Genomic DNA, 22,615 nt, shown 5'->3' on the forward strand with positions numbered 1-22,615 from the left:
GGTACTAGAATCTGAATGTACTGTCAGTATGGCATTAAATTTTACCATCTGTTGAAATAAGTGAGCTAATGGGGAACAACAAATTACCTTTCACTAATTACTGAATAATATTTGCTTACTCATACACCGGTCTTATCTGTGGATCATAAACTTTCATCAAAACATGTGCATGGGTGGTCCTTGCAAAGGGGTGGTAGCTTAGGCCAACGAATGGGGAAATCTGGATGTAACTGTTTGTCAGAAATTGCCACTCCCTGTCCATAGCTCTATAGCTGAATTGGCTGGGGGTCAGTAAGGGTGCACTAGCTAATGACATTGTCAGTGACATGTGGCATGGTAGGCGCGACTGGTTCGACCTTGGCCAAGAAACCAACGAGTCGGCCATTCGACAGAGTAACACCAACAGGTGTAGAATGTACCGACGCGGTAGAGTCGTCCGTAGTCGAGCAGTGTGCAAAGAATGACAGAGTCCAGTTTCCAGGCCCCTCCCCTACAGTTGCATTAAAATTGTTAAAATCTCCTAATGTTTGTGGCGCAGACGCTGCAGGAACGGCGTGTAACGTCGGAAACACTCGTAAAGTGGACGCTGGTAGTGTGGGAGGGAGAGGGGGGGTAGGGGGGCTGGCGAAAATTCAGAGTTCCGGGATAAACATAAAATTTCCCGTCTTGAGCGTCCGGCTCGATTTGATCTGCCACTGATGTGGGTGGCACTTGGGAAATCCATAAACATAGTCGCTGGAGTTTGAGCACATTGTGTTGGCCGTTGTTGAGCACTCAGAACTCGTGGAACGTTCATATTCGGCGTATTCGAAGTTGTGTGCGCGAAAAACGTTCTGTTGGTACGGAACACTACTACACGACTGCTGACTCATGTATGGTAACGAAAAGTTATTGTTCGTACCTGATGCTGGCACGCGTGGCAGTGGGGATGGAGAAGCACTGTCCTGTTGAGTTCAGCTAGTCGTTGTGTTCGGGAACTGCGTAGAACTATTGTGAACACAAGGTGGGTAATTGGAAAACAATGCCAAAGCGTCTGTTGGAAAACCTAGTTGGCATGTGTGCAGTGCAGGACCCCCTCCACTGCCACTTTGGCCTCAAGCAGCGCAACAGACGATGCCATGGACCATCCTACTGGGTGTTATTTCCATTCCCACTTTGGTGGCGCAACTAAGAAATGTCGTTCTCGAAGTGCATTCCCAAACAAATAATGCGACCTAATTCAGGCGCTACAGGCCACGTTGCACAGTACAGATGCCTATCACTTAATACTTCTTCATCTATTGTGCTAGGATGCTTGTACATGCCTTTCATTTCTAGTTGACAGGGGAGCCGAGGTTAGTGTGATACCTTTGTCCGCAGGTATTGAATTCGAGCATCAGCCTTGCCACCCGCTTCGAGCCGCCAATAATTACCTGATCCAATCTCATGGAATAACTAATTTAAGGACATTAATACTCCCTTACAGTTGACTTTCGTTATCACGGATGTGGATGAACTCGTGCTCAGGGTAGATTTTCTCTTAGCCCACACGCTGTCACCCAGCTTACAACGAGGTACACTAACCTTTAACTCGATAGACCATACCACCGGTTCAGATATCTCTTCCCTCCGATCTGAGAGTGCCACTCTGTTGTGTGAACTAGCTGAAACCGCTGTTGCAGTGCTCTCTCTTAAATTACACAATGACGAACTTCGGGAGAGCAATGAAGCCCTCCGCTTACGTAAGCGAAGCTCACGGATGCTCTTAAGCAGGTCGCCCAGCTGTCACACACAGCCATGCCCCCAACCCCCACACCGCTTCCTCGCACCCGCCGCTGCGTGACGTTTTTACTGCCAGACGGAAGCTGTGCCCGGGACACTAACAAGTACCCCACCAAGCTTCACGATAAGGAGTACTAGTAGATCACCACCACTGCTGCCAACCCACCCGCCTGGGTTGCACAATTGTGTGCATTACAGGTTAATCACACTGCATTGGGTGCGGGTCCATCATCCCCATTGGTGTTCGTGATCAACAATGGTTCTGTGCATAGAATCAATACCACAGTAGGTCCACCAATATGTGCAAAGGCTAGGCTTTTAAATCCAGAAAAACTTAAACATTGCAAAGCTTTTATTCAGGAACTTTTAGATAGAATTCTGCAAACTCTTTTAGATAGATTCTTCTAGCAGTTGGTCGTCAGCCACTGATTTGGCGCCCAAGAAAGATGACTCTTTCCACCTCTGCAGTGACTAGTGAGCGCTTAACACCAGAACAATTCTAGATATTTATCCCGTCCCGAATATTCAAGGCTTTGCTTCACAACTGCATGGGGCACAAACTTTCAGTGTAATCAACCAACTGCCAATGGCACTGGAGGACGTTGAAAAAACCGTTTTCATCACCTCTTTCTGGTTGTGTGTGTATTTGTTAATGCCATTCTGGCTTAAAAATGTTGCACAGGCTCGGCAACAGTTCATCGACTCATTAGTTGGAAAACTGGACTTTGCGTTTGCGTACCTAGACGACTTGTTAATTTTTTCTTCCTCCCTCGAGGAACATGAGCTCCATTTAAATACAGTGTTACAACTACAGAGGGGTTCAAAAAAAGAAATGTACTGTTTAAAAGTCCATAAGTTACAAACTAATTGACGGAGTTGTCTCATTTTTGGTGAAAGTGTAGCTTAAAGTCCAACTTAAAGATACACTGTAGGTGTTTGAAATGGTCACTATTAACATCCACACACAAACGATGACGCAGAACTGCAGCACGAACTATTGACTGCAATGTGTTCAGTTGGATATTTGCACATGAATGTACGATGGATTCTCGAAGTTCATCCAATGTGCATGGTTTTTGTCGATAAACGACATCCTTTAGTGTTCCCCACAGGTAAAAGTCCAGAGGAGTTATGTCTGGGGAACGTGGTGGATACTCCACAGTACCTCTACGGCCAATCAATCTTCCTGGTAGATTTTCGTCGAGATACGCCCTAACACCATTTTGATAGCGGGCTGGGGCACAATCTTGTTGAAAGTAAACTCTTCCATCTCCCATCTCCACACAAGTCTTGGATGGCTGGTAAAATGGATGTCTGAAGCTTATGAAGTTACACCTCACCGGTAACTGTGCCGTCAAAGAAGAATGGCCCAATCACGCCCCAGCAAGACAACCCACACCACACATTTACTCCTGGCAAATTCACTGCTTTGTCTACACGGACGTTTGGATTTTCGGCGGCTCAGTAGATGCAATTGTGACGATTTACAGTACCGTTGAGTTTGAACTGTGCCTCATCAGACCACACAATCATCTCTGCAAACTCTTCATCATTGCGCACCATGTTAGTAAACCACTCGCAGTACTCTATTCTATGATCTGGGTCGTCCTTGTTCATTGCGTGTAGCAATCGTGGGATGTAGCACTTCCTCTTCGTTGCCTTCAAAATTCGCCGAAAACTTGACCGACTCACTCTAGTTTCACTGGCACACTGTCTCATAGATTTTTGTGGTGAGCGTGTGAATTGTTGTAACACACGACGGGAGTTAGCTGGACTTGTTACTGTTATAGGTCGTCCAGATCGTTGTTGTGTACATCTTTAACACAGCCTTCGGCTTCAAATTTGTCTCGAATGCGACGAATCTTTAAACGTGTTGCTGGCTCTGTTTGATACTCATTTCACCATTGCTGTTGAACCTCATTCATGTTTTCGTACTTAAAATACCATTTCAAAACTGACTTCCTTTCATCGAATGTAAGCCTTGCGCCAGCCATGTTTAACTAGATGTAACTAAGAACAAAACATTGGCTATCTGGCGACTGTCATTGACAAAACAAAGCAACGCAATAGAACGCTTGTGTGGCGATTGCCGGAACTACAGACTATTACACTACCAAAGATGGGACAACTCCGTCAATTACCTTGCCAGTTATGGACTTTTAAACAGTGGATACATTTTTTTTGACCCGTCTGTATTAAAAGCAAATGGTGTCACAGTGAACAATGGTAATTCACAACTGAACCAGACAAGTGTCACTTTTCTGAGCAATGGGGTTTCTGCTGATGGCATCTGTCCCCTACCCGAACTGCTCGAGGCCATTAGTTTGATGCCTTTGCCCAAAGGGCCTCCGCTCCTTCCCTGGAATGGTAAATTACTACCGCAAACACATCCCTGACGGCACCAACCTACAAGCCCCACTGACGAATGCTGTCACTAGAAAAAAAACTTCAGGGTCTTGGGCGGTCACGTGATCTCCAGATGTGCGTCATACATTTGATAACCTTAAGTCAGCCTTACAGATGGCCATTACCCTTGCTCACCCCATTCCTGATACTCCTATCTCGCTTACTACAGACACAAGTGATACAGTAGTGGGGGCAGTACTTCAGCAATCCATGGGTTCAGTTGCACAGCCGCTCAGATTTTCCCCCCACAAACAGTCCACTTCCCAGTGTAAATGGTCGACCTTCGACCGGAAACTCCGATTACTCCGCTACCAAATATTTCCAAGACGATATCGGAGCTCGCCAACTCGTGGTATTTACCGACCATGAGACATTGGTATACACTTTCCGTAACCCAGGACTCATCGCCGAGGCGTTTTCGGTATATGGACCTCGTATGTCAGTTCATGGACGACATACCTAACGTGAAAGGGGCAGACAACGTCGTCGCCGATTTTCTATCTCGTGTGTTGGTTTTATCTTCACACCTGGACCTCAGTGAACTCCCTAAATTGCAAACAGAGGATACTGAACTCGCCACATTGCGCTCCGATGTTAAAACAGGACTCACATTAGAGTTATGGGCACTACCTGGGTTTTCATCACACATCTGATGCGACATTTCAACAGGACGCATACGTCCATTGATTCCGGCACCTCTTCACCAGGACATTTTTAATAGTATCAACGACTTGGCACACCCTGGCATACGCGACACTGCGTGTTTGGTATCTGAACGTTTTATTTGGCCCGGGGTAATAAAACAATGTTGCAGTTGGGCACGAGCGTGTGTGGATTGTCAGCACGCAAAAGTAGGACGTCATGCACAGCCTCCCATGGGTAGGTTTGGTGTGGCAAAAAGAAGATTCCAGCACATACGCATCGATATAGTCAGGCCCTTACCCCCCTTGGGCCCCTTCCATTACATACTGGCCGCCATTGACAGGTTTACGCGCTGGATAGAGGTAATTCCTCTCACTACTATCACAACCAATCCAGTGCCCCGAGCCTTTTTATTAATGTAGATCTCGCGCTTTGGCTGCACAGTTTCTATCACCACTGACTAGGGCCGCTAGTTCGAGTCCGCGCTCTTCCGACAGCTTTGTGAACTGTATGGGGTGAAACAATTTAGGACTACAGCATACCACCCCCAGTGCAATGGGCTTGTCGAATGCTGGGACCGAACGCTTAAAGCTTCCCTGATGTGCCATAGAGGTGAGTGGGCTGACGCCTTACCATGGGTAATGTTAGGCATTCGGCATGTCACTGGCAGAAGTGCTGTATGGAGAACTCCTTACACTCCTAGTAGAGCTTATCAAGCCTTCACTTCCTTCAGATCAAATCTGTGACTTGACATTCGTCAGGTATATTAAGGAGCTGATCACTAACATTCGTATGCCTCCTCCTCGACTGCACTTGCTCCATCCCGTATTTCTGCATAAGGGCTTGGTGTCGTGCACTCACGTCATGGTGGGCGATGACACTCTCTGACCGGCACTCAGCCCTCCATACTCAGGCCCACACAGAGTCATATCGCGACGTATCAACACGTTCGAAGTGCTCATTAACGGCACACCTCAAACGGTTATCTGTCTGCCGCCTCAAACTGGCTTGGTCTCTGGGAGAACAGCCTGATACCCCACTCAGTCAGCCCCCACCACAGTAAAAGTCCAATGTACCACAACAGGCATTTAGGTCCACTACCCAGGCTCCTCACAACTCACCATCCCCTCCCCAGATCCGTTGACTGCTGTACAAGATTCGCCCAGTCAGGCAGGACCATCTTCCCCCCTTGCTGGCTTGAAGACTTGAGTTACTAATGTAATGTAATGTAAGGTATGGTTTCGGTTTAAACACCCTCCCTCTGGGTGTTTCCTTTCATGTATGCCCCAATATTTATGTTTTGTGCTCCACACTCTAGGAGAGGGTGGGCGAATGTGGCGACTATCGACCAAGTTGTGTGTAATTTCTTTGTTTTTGCAAGCTCATTGCGACGAGTCTGTGGCCACGTGCGAAACAGTACACACATGCACTGAGAATCAAGAATGTATATAACTGTGTATGTGTGCTTTCGAGTAATAAAATAGCGCTTATTACATATGGTATAGTGTACATCATTGGGTCCAGCAATCCTGCAACACTAAACCCATATGTTCAGTGGTGTAGGGATTGCAAATGCTTGTTGTTTTAGTTTTGACAGTATGTAAATAACAACAATAGACCTTCCTTTGAACCATCCAAAATTTATGTTTCACTTAACAATATTACTGCTTATACAGTTCTACAAACTGTACAGTTGCTATTAACAACCACGTTATAGAGATTTTCAAGCACTGTGAAACACACAAACGGTAAAATTACTAACTCGAAAATCAAAACATTGCGATGATGCTTCGAAATTCAGCCACGAGATGGCAGTCGAAAGACGCTAATCGGTGTCGCAGGACGAAAAATGGCCAAACAGAAATTTGTGTTTTTCCATGTGGGAACTTGAGTCTTGATCAAGTGGTGTCACTTTTGTTGTATGTGGAAACCTGGCTGGAGGCAGTGTTTGGAAGATTCTGTTTGTTTGCCGTGGTAGGTACTGATAACATGATGCAGTTGTTCATGGATGATTGTACATGATGTGGTTGACTTAAAAACTCATGTAATATGTGTTTCATCATTCCAGTACATGATTCGTTCTTTCCAGTGTGCAGTTTAGTTCTACAGCACAACATAAGTAATTAATTACAACATATCTTTATGAGACTTAGGGACCATCTACATCTGTCTAATGTTTGTAGTTCTGGTCGACGTTAAGAATCAGAGAGTTTACATTGTGCATACAAAATGTAGTAGATGAACCACTGTCCACATATGTACCGGTAATATGTTTTTTCTATTATTCTATAAACACCAACTAAAAGTCTATTAATAGTTAAAATACCATAGATAAGACAGACACAAAACCATGAAGTACAAGTTTATTAACCAGCTAGCTTCACAGATCAGGAAGAGATTGAAAGAACATATCAAGAGATAAAGGAAATTATTCAGATAATTAAGGGAGATGAAAATTTAATTGTGATGGAAGACTGGAATTCTGTAGAAGGAAAAGGAAGAGCGGGAAAAATGGTGAGACACTATAGCATTGGGGGAAATTAATGAAAGAGTAAGCTATGTGGCAGTATTTTCCAAAACAATCATAATTTAATCATCGTGAGCACTTGGTGTAACATGAAAGTTCATTAACATGAAAGATGGCTGTATATGTGGAAGGAACATGGGGCACTGGAAGGTTTTAGACTGATTATGTAATGGTAAGACAGAAATTTCAAACCATATTTTTAACTGTAAGACATTTGCAGTAGCAGTTGTGGACTCAGACCACAATCTATTGATTATGAATTGTAGCTTAAAAATGAAGGAAATTGGAAAGAGATATGGAATTAAGGAGATGGGACTAAGATAAGTTGAAAGAACCAAAGTTTCGAAGGGGGCGTTAAGCTGCATCAACTAACACAGGGAAGAGGAATACAGTAGAAGAAAAGTGGGTAACTTAGAAAGAGGAAATAGTAAAGGTGGTAGAGCATCAACTAGGTTAAAAGACAAGACCCAGTAGGCCTTTAAGTTTTCATCGAAATGCACACTTAATTAATTAGAGGTGGGATATTTTTGACCATGCAAAATGAGATGAACTGCGTATTTTCAAAGTTTAAAAGTTGTCTATTTGTGGAAAAGCTATCATTAACTTCAAGAAAAACATCATTTACTGTTTTCTCTATTGATGGTTCCTTGCTCAGCTTCACAGAAGTGCTTGTTATCACCTGTAAACAGGATTAATTCTACCTCCACATTTAAATGAAATGGGAGACCATGAGCGGAAACCAAGAACAGTAGTGGGCTGATGATCAAGACATATGGGACTCTGATTGTAGTTTCCCCACTGTGCAGGTAATGTAGAATTTATCTTTATATTACTAAGCTGTCTGCATTATATTTCTTAAGTAAGATTTAAACTGGACATTTGTCAAGCTGCATATTTCATAAAAACTAACTTCTCTAATAGAATATTATGATTTGACACAGTCAAGTGCCTTTGATAGTGACAAAACATTCCAGTTCGTGATTTTTGATCATTTGAAGATTTTATTATGTGCTCAATAAATGTTTAGGTATTTGACTAAGTAGAATGGCCCTTCAGGAAATCCAGAATTGATTGCTGCGTGCCCCATTACCACACAGTTGTGTGATAACCCTGGAGCATTTATAGAATAAAACATTTGCTTCTGTTGCCAGTTATTTCTTAATTTATTGCACAACTGATTTTGATGTCCAAAGCTACCAACTGCAAACCACAGCAGGGGCTACTAGTGCACTATTGCTATGGGATTGACATCTCAGATGAAAGGTAAAGTCGTGGAAAACGGAGACTCACATAATTATAAGAACATAAATGTGTGGCAGTTGGACCAACCAGTGTTGTGGGTAGGGGGGCTCATACCCACATTAAACAAATAAACGTGTCAGGAACAAAGATGCTAACACTAAGGGAGAGATCGGAACAGAAACGATATCAGTAATACGAGGGTTGGAACTTAAATAGTGGTGTCTATTTATTCACAACCGATACAAAAGAGTTACATGTTGGCACCTGTTACTATCCTTCAAAGTAGTCACCAGCGTTGTGTAGAACTATACAAAAGAGTTACATGTTTGCACCTGTTACTGTCCTTCAAAGTAATCACCAGAATTGTGTAGAACCCGTTGCCAGCGATGTGGAAGGCGTAGTATACTGTTAGCAGAGCCTGTTCTGTTGATGGTACAAATGGAGCGGTCTGCTGCCTGTCAAATCTCTAGAACAGTTCTGAATCGAATGCCACGAAGTGGTTCCTTCATCTTTGGAATCAAATCAAAGTCACCATCGTCTGTGACCAGCTTTGCAAAAGAAGCTGCGACACTTTGTGCGCAATCCACCCATCATTTTGTACGACAATGCGGGGATGCATACAGCGCAAGCTGTGGCTGCTCTGTTTGGTCAATAGGACTGGGAAGCACTGTACCATCCACCATATTTTCCGCACTTAAGTCCTTGTGACTCTGATTTGATTCTAAAGATGAAGGAACTACTTTGTGGTTCCAGAGATTCGACAGGCAGTAGACCACTCCATTCGCACCATCAACAGAACAGGCTCTGCTAACGGTACACTACGCCTTTCACATCCCTGGCAACGGGTTCTACACAACGCTGGTGACTACTTTGAAGGACAGTAACAGGTGCAAACATGTAATTCTTTTGTATCGGTCGTGAATAAATAATTGCCACTATTTAAGTTCCAACACTCCTATAAATAGATAAGTAACTGAACTCGTGTAGGACCAGCAACCATAGGACATGCCTGGAAAGCATGACATAAAAGTGACTAGTGCAGATGGCCTAGAAGTCTGCCAACCACAGTGGTGGAGGCGACTAATGTAGGAGCCAATGAGTTGGGGATCCTAATTAGATAGCTGTAAAAGATTGGGAAATGGGGTTGACTGGTTCGCCTGCTTACATAAATGTGGTTCACAAGATGGATACTCAATAGAACTACAAATATAAGTATAAATATAATAACTTATGAAATGTCCCCTTTGAAAAATTGTACACGACTGTGCTTCTACATCTACATCTACATCCATACTCCGCAAGCCACCTGACGGTGTGTGGCGGAGGGTACCCTGAGTACCTCTATCGGTTCTCCCTTCTATTCCATTCTCGTATTGTACGTGGAAAGAAGGATTGTCGGTATGCTTCTGTGTGGGCTCTAATCTCTCTGATTTTATCCTCATGGTCTCTTCGCGAGATATACGTAGGAGGGAGCAATATACTGCTTGACTCTTCGGTGAAGGTATGTTCTCGAAACTTTAACAAAAGCCCGTACCGAGCTACTGAGCGTCTCTCCTGCAGAGTCTTGCACTGGAGTTTATCTACCATTTCTGTAACGCTTTCGCAATTACTATATGATCCTGTAACGAAGCGCGCTGCTCTCCGTTGGATCTTCTCTATCTCTTCTATCAACCCTACCTGGTGCGGATCCCACACTGCTGAGCTGTATTCAAGCATTGGGCGAACAAGCGTACTGTAACCTACTTCCTTTGTTGTCGGATTGCATTTCCTTAGGATTCTTCCAATGAATCTCAGTCTGGCATCTGCTTTACCGACGATCAACTTTATATGATCATTCCATTTTAAATCACTCCTAATGTGTACTCCCAGATAATTTATGGAATTAACTGCTTCCAGTTGCTGACCTGCTATTTTATAGCTAAATGATAAGGGACCTATCTTTCTATGTATTCGCATCACATTACACTTGTCTACATTGAGATTCAATTGCCATTCCGTGCACCATGCGTTAATTCGCTGCAGATCCTCCTGCATTTCAGTACAATTTATCATTGTTGCAACCTCTCGATACACCACAGCATCATCTGCAAAAAGCCTCAGTGAACTTCGGATGTCATCCACCAGGTCATTCATGTATATTGTGACTAGCAACGGTCCTATGACACTCCCCTGCGGCACACCTGAAATCACTCTTACTTCGGAAGACTTCTCTCCATTGAGAATGACAAGCTGCGTTCTGTTATCTAGGAACTCCTCAATCCAATCACACAATTGATCTGATAGTCCATATGCTCTTACTTTGTTCGTTAAACGACTGTGGGGAACTGTGTCAAACGCCTTGCGGAAGTCAAGAAACACGGCATCTACCTGTGAACCCGTGTCTAAAGCCCTCTGAGTCTCGTGGACGAATAGCGCGAGCTGGGTTTCACACGACCGTCTTTTTCGAAACCCATGCTGATTCCTACAGAGTAGATTTCTAGTCTCCAGAAAAGACATTATACTCGAACATAATACGTGTTCCAAAATTCTACAACTGATCGACGTTAGAGATATAGGTCTATAGTTCTGCACATCTGTTCGACGTCCCTTCTTGAAAACGGGGATGACCTGTGCCCTTTTCCAATCCTTTGGAACGCTTCGCTCTTCTAGAGACCTACGGTACACCGCTGCAAGAAGGGGGGCAAGTTCCTTCGCGTACTCTGTGTAAAATCGAACTGGTATCCCATCAGGACCAGCGGCCTTTCCCCTTTTGAGCGATTTCAATTGTTTCTCTATCCCTCTGTCGTCTACTTCGATATCTACCATTTTGTCAACTGTGCGACAATCTAGAGAAGGAAGCACAGTGCAGTCTTCCTCTGTGAAACAGCTTTGGAAGAAGACATTTAGTATTTCGGCCTTTAGTCTGTCATCCTCTGTTTCAGTACCATTTTGGTCACAGAGTGTCTGGACATTTTGTTTTGATCCACCTACCGCTTTGACATAGGACCAAAATTTCTTAGGATTTTCTGCCAAGTCAGTACATAGAACTTTACTTTCGAATTCATTGAAAGCCTCTCGCATAGCCCTCCTCACACTACATTTCGCTTCGCGTAATTTTTGTTTGTCTGCAAGGCTTTGGCTATGTTTATGTTTGCTGTGAAGTTCCCTTTGCTTCCACAGCAGTTTTCTAACTCGGTTGTTGTACCACGGTGGCTCTTTACCATCTCTTACGATCTTGCTTAGCACATACTCATCTAACGCATATTGTACCATGGTTTTGAACTTTGTACACTGATCCTCAACGCTATCTGCACTTGAGACAAAACTTTTGTGTTGAGCCGTCAGGTACTCTGTAATCTGCTTTTTGTCACTTTTGCTAAACAGAAAAATCTTCCTACCTTTTTTAATATTTCTATTTATGGCTGAAATCATCGATGCAGTAACCGCTTTATGATCGCTAATTCCCTGTTCTGCATTAACTGATTCAAATAGTTCGGGTCTGTTTGTCACCAGAAGGTCTAATATGTTATCGCCACGAGTCGGTTTTCTGCTTAAACTGACACACAATATTTTTAGCGCAACGCAATCTGACTTTCAAAAATCTCTACAAAAAATGGCCCTGACTAACATTAACCTATACGTTTCACAAATCGCTTACCTCACCAAAATCTTGGTTACTCGAACTACTGCAATACAGCGAGCGCCACTCCTGCCAGCTAAATAAAAGATTCAAACTACTGAAGGCACAAACTACTGACAGGCATAGTTAGCAAATGAAAGATTTTGATAGAGATCAAACAATGTCTTTACCTTAATAGTCATAATATATATAGCAGTTCATGACATCCAGTCTTACAAATTACAAAACTCCGCCATCTCTCTCCCCACATCCACCACAGCTGGCGGCTCACCTCCAACTGCCAACGCTACGCGCTGTTAGCATCCAGCTGCCGCTGCCCAACACTACAATGGCAGACAACAATGCAAACCAGCCACAGACTGCACACAGCACAGCCAGTGATTTTCATACAGAGCGCTACGTGGCGGCGGCGTTACCAATAAAAAAAACATGAACAGCCTACTTACACTTATAACATGAGTATTTGGTTCAATTAAACTGCTTAAAAGTAAACATGACAGAGTGCACCAGAATAAAAAAAATGTAAGATATGATTATGACTAAAGCAGTGAAGAATATTGGTAGGTAGGTCAACACAGAGTAGACCCATTGTAGTCCTGGTAGAGATTATGGTATTGATGGGCCACCAGAGATGCAGACCCACTGTAGACCTTGTAGAAATAATGGTATTTGTGGGTCATCAAAGGTGTAGACCCACTGTAGTCCTTGTAGAGATGTCCAGCAGCCATCTGTTTGACTGCGCAGGCGCACAGTCACCATTGAAGAGTCTTGCGGATAATATAGCAAGTCCATAACCACCACTTGTGCACTCACAGAAATTGTTTTTGAAATGTCCTTAGAACCAGAAATGCTGTTATCCAGTCCCTTACTGAATTATTAACACACGTGCAAACGCTATCAGTCCCTATTTCTCACATATTGTCCATATACTATGACCAACAGAAATGTGTACAGTGAAATGTAATTTACAAGTTACTTAATTTGATGAACTGGTGTCAATTACAATTTTATAACATAAGAATACAATAACGAAGGTACAAAATACATCTTAAAAAACATAACAATACAGATAACATTTGCAGTAGTACGGGCTTTACAAAAGAATCGAAATAGCAAATACATCAGTGTTACAAAAATTATAAGTCCATACATAAAAGATCAGAATAACTTTTGAAACATCAACTTCACACATGAGCATTAGAATAAATAATGTCTAAACATCTTTACAAAGTAAATAACATATTATTGATGCAAATTATATTTGAGGACAACAGTATTCCTCATCATAGTGAATGTAGCTTAGTATTAGAACAGAAAAAATTCTATGAAACAGTACACAGAGACAGGAAGAAAATAAATACACAAGGGTACACAAACACATAGTGGAATAACACAAAAGGAAATGACAGGGTTTGTTTTCAGGGTAACATTTGCTACTGGAGTCCAACCCAAAACTTCATTCCATAGATCGCCCCTCTTATTTCAAAATTTGCTCCAGCCAAAAAAAAATCCTATCGAAGCATGCTTTCTGTATTCTGTTCTCCTCCTCTTTCAAAAAGAGTTTTCCTCCACTGTACACTACTTTTTTGGCCAAACCATTTTCTTATAGCTTCTCAATGCTTTTCTTCTAATTCATCAAAGTTAGTTTCTTATATAGTATACCCCCTCTTAAGCTAACTTAAACCTACTGAGCTCAGATGATAAACTAAGGGACGAGGCAATGCAGCAGCACAAAACAATTAATACAAACAGCAATAACAAAAAAAATAGAAATTGGCAAAGCAAGCAGCAGTAAATGTAATAACTTATATCTAAACATGACAAACCCACAAGCAGAAAAAAAATATTACAGTAGATAAGTTACCAAATCGTAAAAAAATTATTTTTGCAATTCCTGTCAAGGGAAATGTCTTTTTGAGATCCTTCGTTTTTTTTAAGTGCATCATAAAGTTATTATTTACTGGATCTGTAGGCAAAAAATATTTATATTAGTACATCAATTAAATTTTATAGTAACCAATGCTGCAGTGCAGCTATAAACTAGATATTAAACAAAATAGGCAAAGCAAGGCGTGAAACGTCATTCGCTAGCCATATGGCGTTTCATAGTGCAGTAAACAATCTTTCAACTAGCAAGACAATAGACATGAAACGTTTCTCATCATTTCATTTCAGTAAATATCACAAATAAAGAACTCTACAGTGTAATCATGTTTTCAAGTTTGAGGGTGTCGTATTTACTATGCTTTCTACAAAGGAATGTCAATAGCGAGGATAATGGCTTTTTTTTTTCTTTTACCTGTGCCTCTATGGCTTTTTTCCCAGGCGACTATCGCACAGCTGGGTGGCCACGACGCATTACGTCACTGTCACTTACCTTTCATACCGAAATATTTATGACAGCAGTTTCCGCTACAGTGACAGTCTCATATAAAAACATTTTCACAGGTTGAGAATTTGCGTTACAAATCTGTAGAAACAAAATCCTTTAAATATAATAGTGTCCAAAAATTTTTAACCAGCATTGTAATACATTCATGCATTTACATACATTTCATAACTCTTAAAATACGATTCTTGGTTTCCAACCACCTTTTTCGCAAACCAGAGTCCCTAACCACTACGCATTATTCCTTACCTTATTCGTCGACACTTCTTCAATATTTCATCATAACAGATATGTAGCATAATCAAATAACTCATATAGCTTCAGCTTATTGACCATAAACATACCACAACAGCATAATACACATCGTAATAATAACATCATAACATCTCAGTCAACTCTCAAAATCGTCGTAGCTTCCTCCAATAACTTCAAAACCTAAAAAAAAATTCTCTGCTCATGTCAAGTGTCATCTGCCTCAAACGTACTTTAAAAATCATGATCCCATACCAAATACATCATTCAAAGCTCTCATAGTATCACAATGGTTCTGAAAAAATATAAACAGTTCACAAAGTACAGACAAAATACAATTTCGTAAGTGTGAAGTTATCCAACTGTGTAATTACGTAAACATCTGTCACTGATGTAGTATAATAAATGTTTGTTTCTCTCAGTTAAATGATCAGATAGCTGTGTAATTTATATGTTAGAGAAATATGGTACCGATGTGTGAAGTTGTATAAGGAAATACTATATTAGCTAGGGCTCCTTGTGCTTATCACACACATGGTACACAAAGTAAGCGTGTACCCCTCTGAGGATTAATGTAATTATATGCTCAGGTGTTGCAGATGGAATGAAATGTATCACGGAAAACCATTGTAATTCAAAAATCTTGAAAAATAAATGGTTCAAGTACAAAATTAACCACTCAAATACGTGTCCTGTAGCGCTAAATGTGCGTCTTGTTGTAAGATAATTCTGTGGAAGTGTCGTAGTTATCATCCTCTGTAAGCAAATTTCTGCTGATGTACTTGTCTCATCATAAACGAAAGTGAAATGCTATGCGTATAGATATCGTAGTTATTACGTACCGTATCGTGATCAAGAAAGTACTATGCTGTAACGTATTGTTGTGCTACGGAAAAGGCTGTCTCATTGTAGCTATACCACAAAAGTTACTACTAAAACATGTTATACTTTCCAGAAGAATTCAGAAAAACTGCGCAGATATAAAACAGAAACACCGCAAAAGCACAATGTAAATTGTGTCACACATTAGTAGCGTCGTGATAAAATCGTGTAGCTATCAAAGAAACCAAATGCTAAGTCATCTTTAATCTCACAGAAAGTATTTCAAATAAAGAATGTCTTTTCAACTAAACCAAAATGTTGCATTAAAATCTCATTAACAGTATATGTTCTAAGTATGTAAGCCTTTTTGTCGTTACGTAATCGTGCAACTAACAAGCAAGAATGTACAAATAACAACACTGTGTCGTGTGTTCACTATAACAATGCATTCGTAATTTCTGTTTAAATACACTCCTGGAAATTGAAATAAAAACACCGTGAATTCATTGTCCCAGGAAGGGGAAACTTTATTGACACATTCCTGGGGTCAGATACATCACATGATCACACTGACAGAACCACAGCCACATAGACACAGGCAACAGAGCATGCACAATGTCGGCACTAGTACAGTGTATATCCACCTTTCGCAGCAATGCAGGCTGCTATTCTCCCATGGAGACGATCGTAGAGATGCTGGATGTAGTCCTGTGGAACGGCTTGCCATGCCATTTCCACCTGGCGCCTCAGTTGGACCAGCGTTCGTGCTGGACGTGCAGACCGCGTGAGACGACGCTTCATCCAGTCCCAAACATGCTCAATGGGGGACAGATCCGGAGATCTTGCTGGCCAGGGTAGTTGACTTACACCTTCTAGAGCACGTTGGGTGGCACGGGATACATGCGGACGTGCATTGTCCTGTTGGAACAGCAAGTTCCCTTGCCGGTCTAGGAATGGTAGAACGATGGGTTCGATGACGGTTTGGATGTACCGTGCACTATTCAGTGTCCCCTCGACGATCACCAGAGGTGTACGGCCAGTGTAGGAGATCGCTCCCCACACCATGATGCCGGGTGTTGGCCCTGTGTGCCTCGGTCGTATGCAGTCCTGATTGTGGAGCTCACCTGCACGGCGCCAAACACGCATACGACCATCATTGGCACCAAGGCAGAAGCGAGTCTCATCGCTGAAGACGACACGTCTCCATTCGTCCCTCCATTCACGCCTGTCGCGACACCACTGGAGGCGGGCTGCACGATGTTGGGGCGTGAGCGGAAGACGGCCTAACGGTGTGCGGGACCGTAGCCCAGCTTCATGGAGACGGTTGCGAATGGTCCTCGCCGATACCCCAGGAGCAACAGTGTCTCTAATTTGCTGGGAAGCGGCGGTGCGGTCCCCTACGGCACTGCGTAGGATCCTACGGTCTTGGCGTGCATCCGTGCGTCGCTGCGGTCCGGTCCCAGGTCGACGGGCATGTGCACCTTCCGCCGACCACTGGCGACAACATCGATGTACTGTGGAGACCTCACGCCCCACGTGTTGAGCAATTCGGCGGTACGTCCACCCGGCCTCCCGCATGCCCACTATACGCCCTCGCTCAAAGTCCGTCAACTGCACATACGGTTCACGTCCACGCTGTCGCGGCATGCTACCAGTGTTAAAAACTGCGATGGAGCTCCGTATACCACGGCAAACTGGCTGACACTGACGGCGGCGGTGCACAAATGCTGCGCAGCTAGCGCCATTCGACGGCCAACACCGCGGTTCCTGGTGTGTCCGCTGTGCCGTGCGTGTGATCATTGCTTGTACAGCCCTCTCGCAGTGTCCGGAGCAAGTATGGTGGGTCTGACACACCGGTGTCAATGTGTTCTTTTTTCCATTTCCAGGAGTGTATGTTCTCTTGGTTCTTGACTGGATATTTAACTTTAAACATTGTTGCATGTTAACAGTTTCTCAGTGTGACAAAGCATACTAGAAATGTGAAGTGAAATGTTTTATGGCAAAGACAAAGTTAAAAAGCAGATTATATTTCAATAAACGTTTTTACATGTGAAATGTGGTGTAAATCTTTACTCTTCCTAGTACGCAGAGTTTCAACTTCAACGCAATTATGTGGTGTACGTCGGCAAAGAATACTGGAATTTTTCTCAAGGTTAGCGTCTAACTTATTTTTCTGTGAGCCAGCCGGCGCACGCGGCTGCCTGCGGTGCGAGTCATTGTCTGTTTCTTTGTTGGCGCGCACCGTTATTAGGATTAGAAGACCTAACTTCTACAAATTCACCTTGACGAGAAGGCCCTCCCCTGTTTGAATCCCGCCAGTTCTGATGCAATTCAGGTCTGTCGTTATGTCGGTAGTTTACAAAGTTTCTTGTTTGTCGGTCTTGTGGTGGAGAATTTCTCCCAGTATCGTAAGTGCACGCTGGACCCTTGCGTCTAAAGTTATTCTGTCTCCCCTGATAATAATTATTTTGGTTCCCATATTGTCTGTTTTTCAGATTGTCTCCATGATAGTCACTACTGCAGAGAGGTGATCATTCCCTGTAATTATTACTACTCTACCAACGGTTGTCATACGGGTGGTGTCTGTTTTGGTCACGATTTGTGTTGTGAGAATAGCGTTGTCGTGTCCAGTTATTATTTCTTTCATCGCGGAATTGCGACGGATGTGACCTGTAATTGTTGTGTTCCTGTTTTCGCATTCCGCGTTTGTCAGTGTCAATTTCTAATTCTTGTAACAGTCCCTGAAAAGCTTCAATGTCGTCCTTGCATCGTCCTGCCAAAATAATAAGTCGTAAATGTTCAGGCAATTTGATTAAGCAAGTAACATGTCTTCAAAATATTTCACAAGACTTGAAAATTCAGATTTTTCGAAATTTTTCATCATGATGATGCCATGTTTTACTCGGTCTTGTGTGGCTTGAGACCAATATGCTCAGAGGAAGGCATGGTAAAATTCTCCTTCACTGTGGCAATCGTGAATGACCGATCGCATTCTTACAGCTGGTTCATTCTCTAAATAGCCACACATAAATTCTAATCTGTGCTCTAATGACCAGTTTGGGGGGGGGGGGGGACAATGAGAGAATTGATGAAGCCACGCTTGTGGATGAATGTCGTTGCCAGAATTTTTAAATGTTTTGAATTTACGTGTAGTAATGAACAGCTTATAGTCAAAATCATCATGTCGGTGAGTCGCATGTCGGTCATTGTTACGTCGTTTCGGCGCTTCCATCTCAAAATTCGGTGTACTTTGCCAATTTCTTTCATAATCTCCAAAGTGCCCTGTGTTATTATTTTGTGGCAGTTCCGTATTTTTATGTCCCTCTTCCCGTATTGGAGTGCGAGTGTCCTCTGAAATACGTAATTCTTGTATTACCTGTGTCAGCTGATCTTGTACTTCCCGGATTTCTCTTTGGTGTTGCGTATTAATTTGATTCTGATTTTGTTTGAATTTCCTAATTTTTTCGAACTCTTCTGTGTCATTAAAGACTACCGGTTTTGTGTCATTCAGATTATAATCTACCTTCGTAGATAAATTATTTAGCTGATCCGAAAGTTCAACTACTTTCTCTGATAATGAACTAATGTTCTCCATGTGTCTTTCTGAACCAATTTTCTGAGTATCTACTGTGTCCTTTAAGTTTTCTTGAGTTTTTGCAAGTTGCGTAACCGAATCGGTAGATGCAACTAAGTCAATTTTAGCTTGCAAGGTCTCATGATTTTCATGAACAATTGTTTGCAGTTCTTTTATGGCTGCTTCGTGATTCTGTAATGCATTTTCATGCCGCGAAAAAATAGGTTGGAAATGCTCACAAATTTGTGTTTTTACGTCATTACGGACTTTCTGACATTTCGATTCGACTTTATGTAATTCAGTAGTTAAATCTTCACGTGTTTGTTCAAGCGTATGTTCCACTGAGTCTAACGTTTGAAGCTTTTGCTCCATTGCGTCTAACTTTTGCTACGTTTGTCTCTGATTTTGTTCCACTGTGTCTAACTTTTGAAGCTTTTGCTGTATTTGTCTGAGATTTTGTTCCATTGTGTCTAACTTTTGAAGCTTTTGCTGTATTTGTCTCAGATTTTGTTCCATTGTGTCTAACTTTTGAAGCTTTTGCTGTGTTTGTCTCAGATTTTGTTCCATTGTGTCTAAAGTTTGAAGCTTTTGCTGTGTTTGTCTCTGATTTTGTTCCATTGTGTCTAAAGTTTGAAGCTTTTGCTGTGTTTGTCTCAGATTTTGTTCCATTGTGTCTAACGTTTGAAGCTTTTGCTGTGTTTGTCTCTGATTTTGTTCCATTGTGTCTAACTTTTGAAGATTTTGCCCCATTTGTTTCTGATTTTGTTCCATTTATTGCATTAATTGCAATAATAATGTATTAGTGTCTGGAATCTGTTTTTCTATGCTTTTTGGCAGTGCATTTTCACCGGCAACATTTACATTTTGACAGGCAGAAAATGTGTCTTGACTCATTTGAGAAAACGGTGAGGACCTATAACCTAAGTCTACAGTATTTTCAATATTGTGTTCTGTCATTTCGGATTCCTGAGGCGAGCTGTTGCCGACTGATCGATCGATAATTGTTCCCTGTTCACTACTTGTTTCATTGTCTACACCATTATTTGCCGCCCGCTCCATTTCCCTAAGCACAATTACCAAATTACTACTACGTATGTCTGTTAATTCACTACACAGTGGTGCTGATAAGCGACGCTCGTCGTCACTATTATTTCTCAGTTTACTTTGGAGCATAGTGTTACGTTTTTCACACGCCATTATTGTCACAATATTTCACACGATAACACATCAAAGCACAATTTGAAGAGCAAAAATAAGAGAACACATTAACATAGCACTGAAAATAATATCTAGTTAATTGCAAGCGAAGCTGCGAAATACTTGGTGCAAATCTATATGCATGCCACAACTGTTTTACTGTACAACAATGAAAGACTGCAACTACAAAGGAAATTCTCTCTATGATTACGCGCTAGCAATAAACAAAGGCTACACTAACTACACAAACTACAAGAAAAAAAATCAGAAGATTCCAGTGAGGTATCCTCGGCTAAGGGTCGACATATGAAACGTCCCCTTAGAAAAATTATCCATGATTGTGCTTAAACTGACACACAACATTTTTAGCGCAACGCAATCTGACTTTCAAAAATCTCTACAAAAAAATGGCCCTGACTAACATTAACCTATACGTTTCACAAATCGCTTACCTCACCAAAATCTTGGTTACTCGAACTACTGCAATACAGCGAGCGCCACTCCTGCCAGCTAAATAAAAGATTCAAACTACTGAAGGCACAAACTACTGACAGGCATAGTTAGCAAATGAAAGATTTTGATAGAGAACAATGTATTTACCTTAATAGTCATAATATATATAGCAGTTCATGACATCCAGTCTTACACATTACAAAACTCCGCCATCTCTCTCCCCACATCCACCACTGCTGGCGGCTCACCTCCAACTGCCAACGCTACGCGCTGTTAGCATCCAGCTGCCGCTGCCCAACACTACAATGGCAGACAACAATGCAAACCAGCCACAGACTGCACACAGCACAGCCAGTGATTTTCATACAGAGCGCTACGTGGCGGCGGCGTTACCAATAAAAATACATAAACAGCCTACTTACACTTATAACATGAGTATTTGGCTCAATTAAACTGCTTAAAAGTAAACATGACAGAGCGCACCAGAATAAAAAAGATATAAGATATGATTATGACTAAAGCAGTTATAAGTGCAGGCCAGAAGTAGCTAAAATGTTCCACTAAACTTGGGTTCACAAATCAACCATTGTCAAGATACAACACATTTTCTGTTGTGGTTCATCAGTGTCTAGGAACGTATCGCATCTCTAAACGTTAAAGTAGATGTTCGAAATGTTGTCCATGTTTATGAATGAAACACTGAACTCGCCTCTGAAATGAGTTATGAATCCTCTCATGCAGTCCTGGGGAGTTCTGTAAATTCTGGAAGGCTTCTTCAATCTGCAAGCGTAATTTCTCAAGAGAAAATGACCTCTTTATGGCAGACCAGGGTTGTGACATGATCCCACACACTCAAATTCATAGGATTTAAATTCAGAGACCTTGGAGGCCATGGCACAGGCTCTCCTCTGCCTATCCAACGTTGAGCATATATCCGAGGTAGAAACCGGCGTACTCATGCGTGAACCACATGTTCAGGCATTGGTTCAGTGGGATATGATTACGTACATCTGGCCGTACAGTCCGCAGAAACTGCATGTACTGCTGTCCAATTAGTCTCTGTGGTAGGGAGTGTGGCCCAATCATGCGGTCTCCAAACAGTCCTCCAAAACCCCCTTTCCTCGACATCGGGTATTATGGATATGGTCGACCTTCTCGTACGTGGTGTGCGAAACTCCCCTGCGGAGAGGAAAAGCTTCTTCATACAATCATGCAGCGTCAGGGGCACTACCAGTTACTTTGCCATACATGAAATGCATGTCAGTGTACTCTTCATTGGTGTAACCTCAGTCTATGATACCTTCACGTTCATATTTGATTATGAGGCTGGTATGGGACAGTGAACGAAGGGGGAAGGCGAAGTAATTATGCATATGTAAACAAACAGATAGTCGATCCCAAACCTTGAGATACCAATGTAAATACCATGGTATCCAGGGGCATCTACAGGTGGTTCTCAACTCGAATTAATGTGATACTTTGGCAATGGTTGATTTGTGGACCCATGTTCACTGGAGATTTGTAGCTACTTTTGGGCCCTACTTTCAATGCGTGAATTATTGTCCATTATTTCTGAAACATAGAAAAAAAAGTGTAAAATTGTAAGGTACCACAGTGCATCCACACAGCACCATACTTAATAAAAACAAGTGAGAAGTAAAAATGATTACAAAATGTAATGCATTATGTCATGTCTAGTTATAGGCACTTTACTGAGGACTTACGTTTTTT

At 42.2% G+C, this 22,615-nt stretch overlaps 1 protein-coding gene across 1 annotated transcript in view; it reads left to right on the forward strand.

The window, feature by feature from the left end:
- LOC126334762 (uncharacterized) overlaps window positions 1–22,615 on the forward strand; it is a 94,560-nt gene that overhangs the window by 30,658 nt on the left and 41,287 nt on the right. The gene's annotated exons all lie outside the window — the stretch shown is intronic.

The sequence above is a fragment of the Schistocerca gregaria genome, chromosome 2, assembly GCF_023897955.1.
Source record: "Schistocerca gregaria isolate iqSchGreg1 chromosome 2, iqSchGreg1.2, whole genome shotgun sequence".
NCBI classification, from domain to species: domain Eukaryota; kingdom Metazoa; phylum Arthropoda; class Insecta; order Orthoptera; family Acrididae; genus Schistocerca; species Schistocerca gregaria.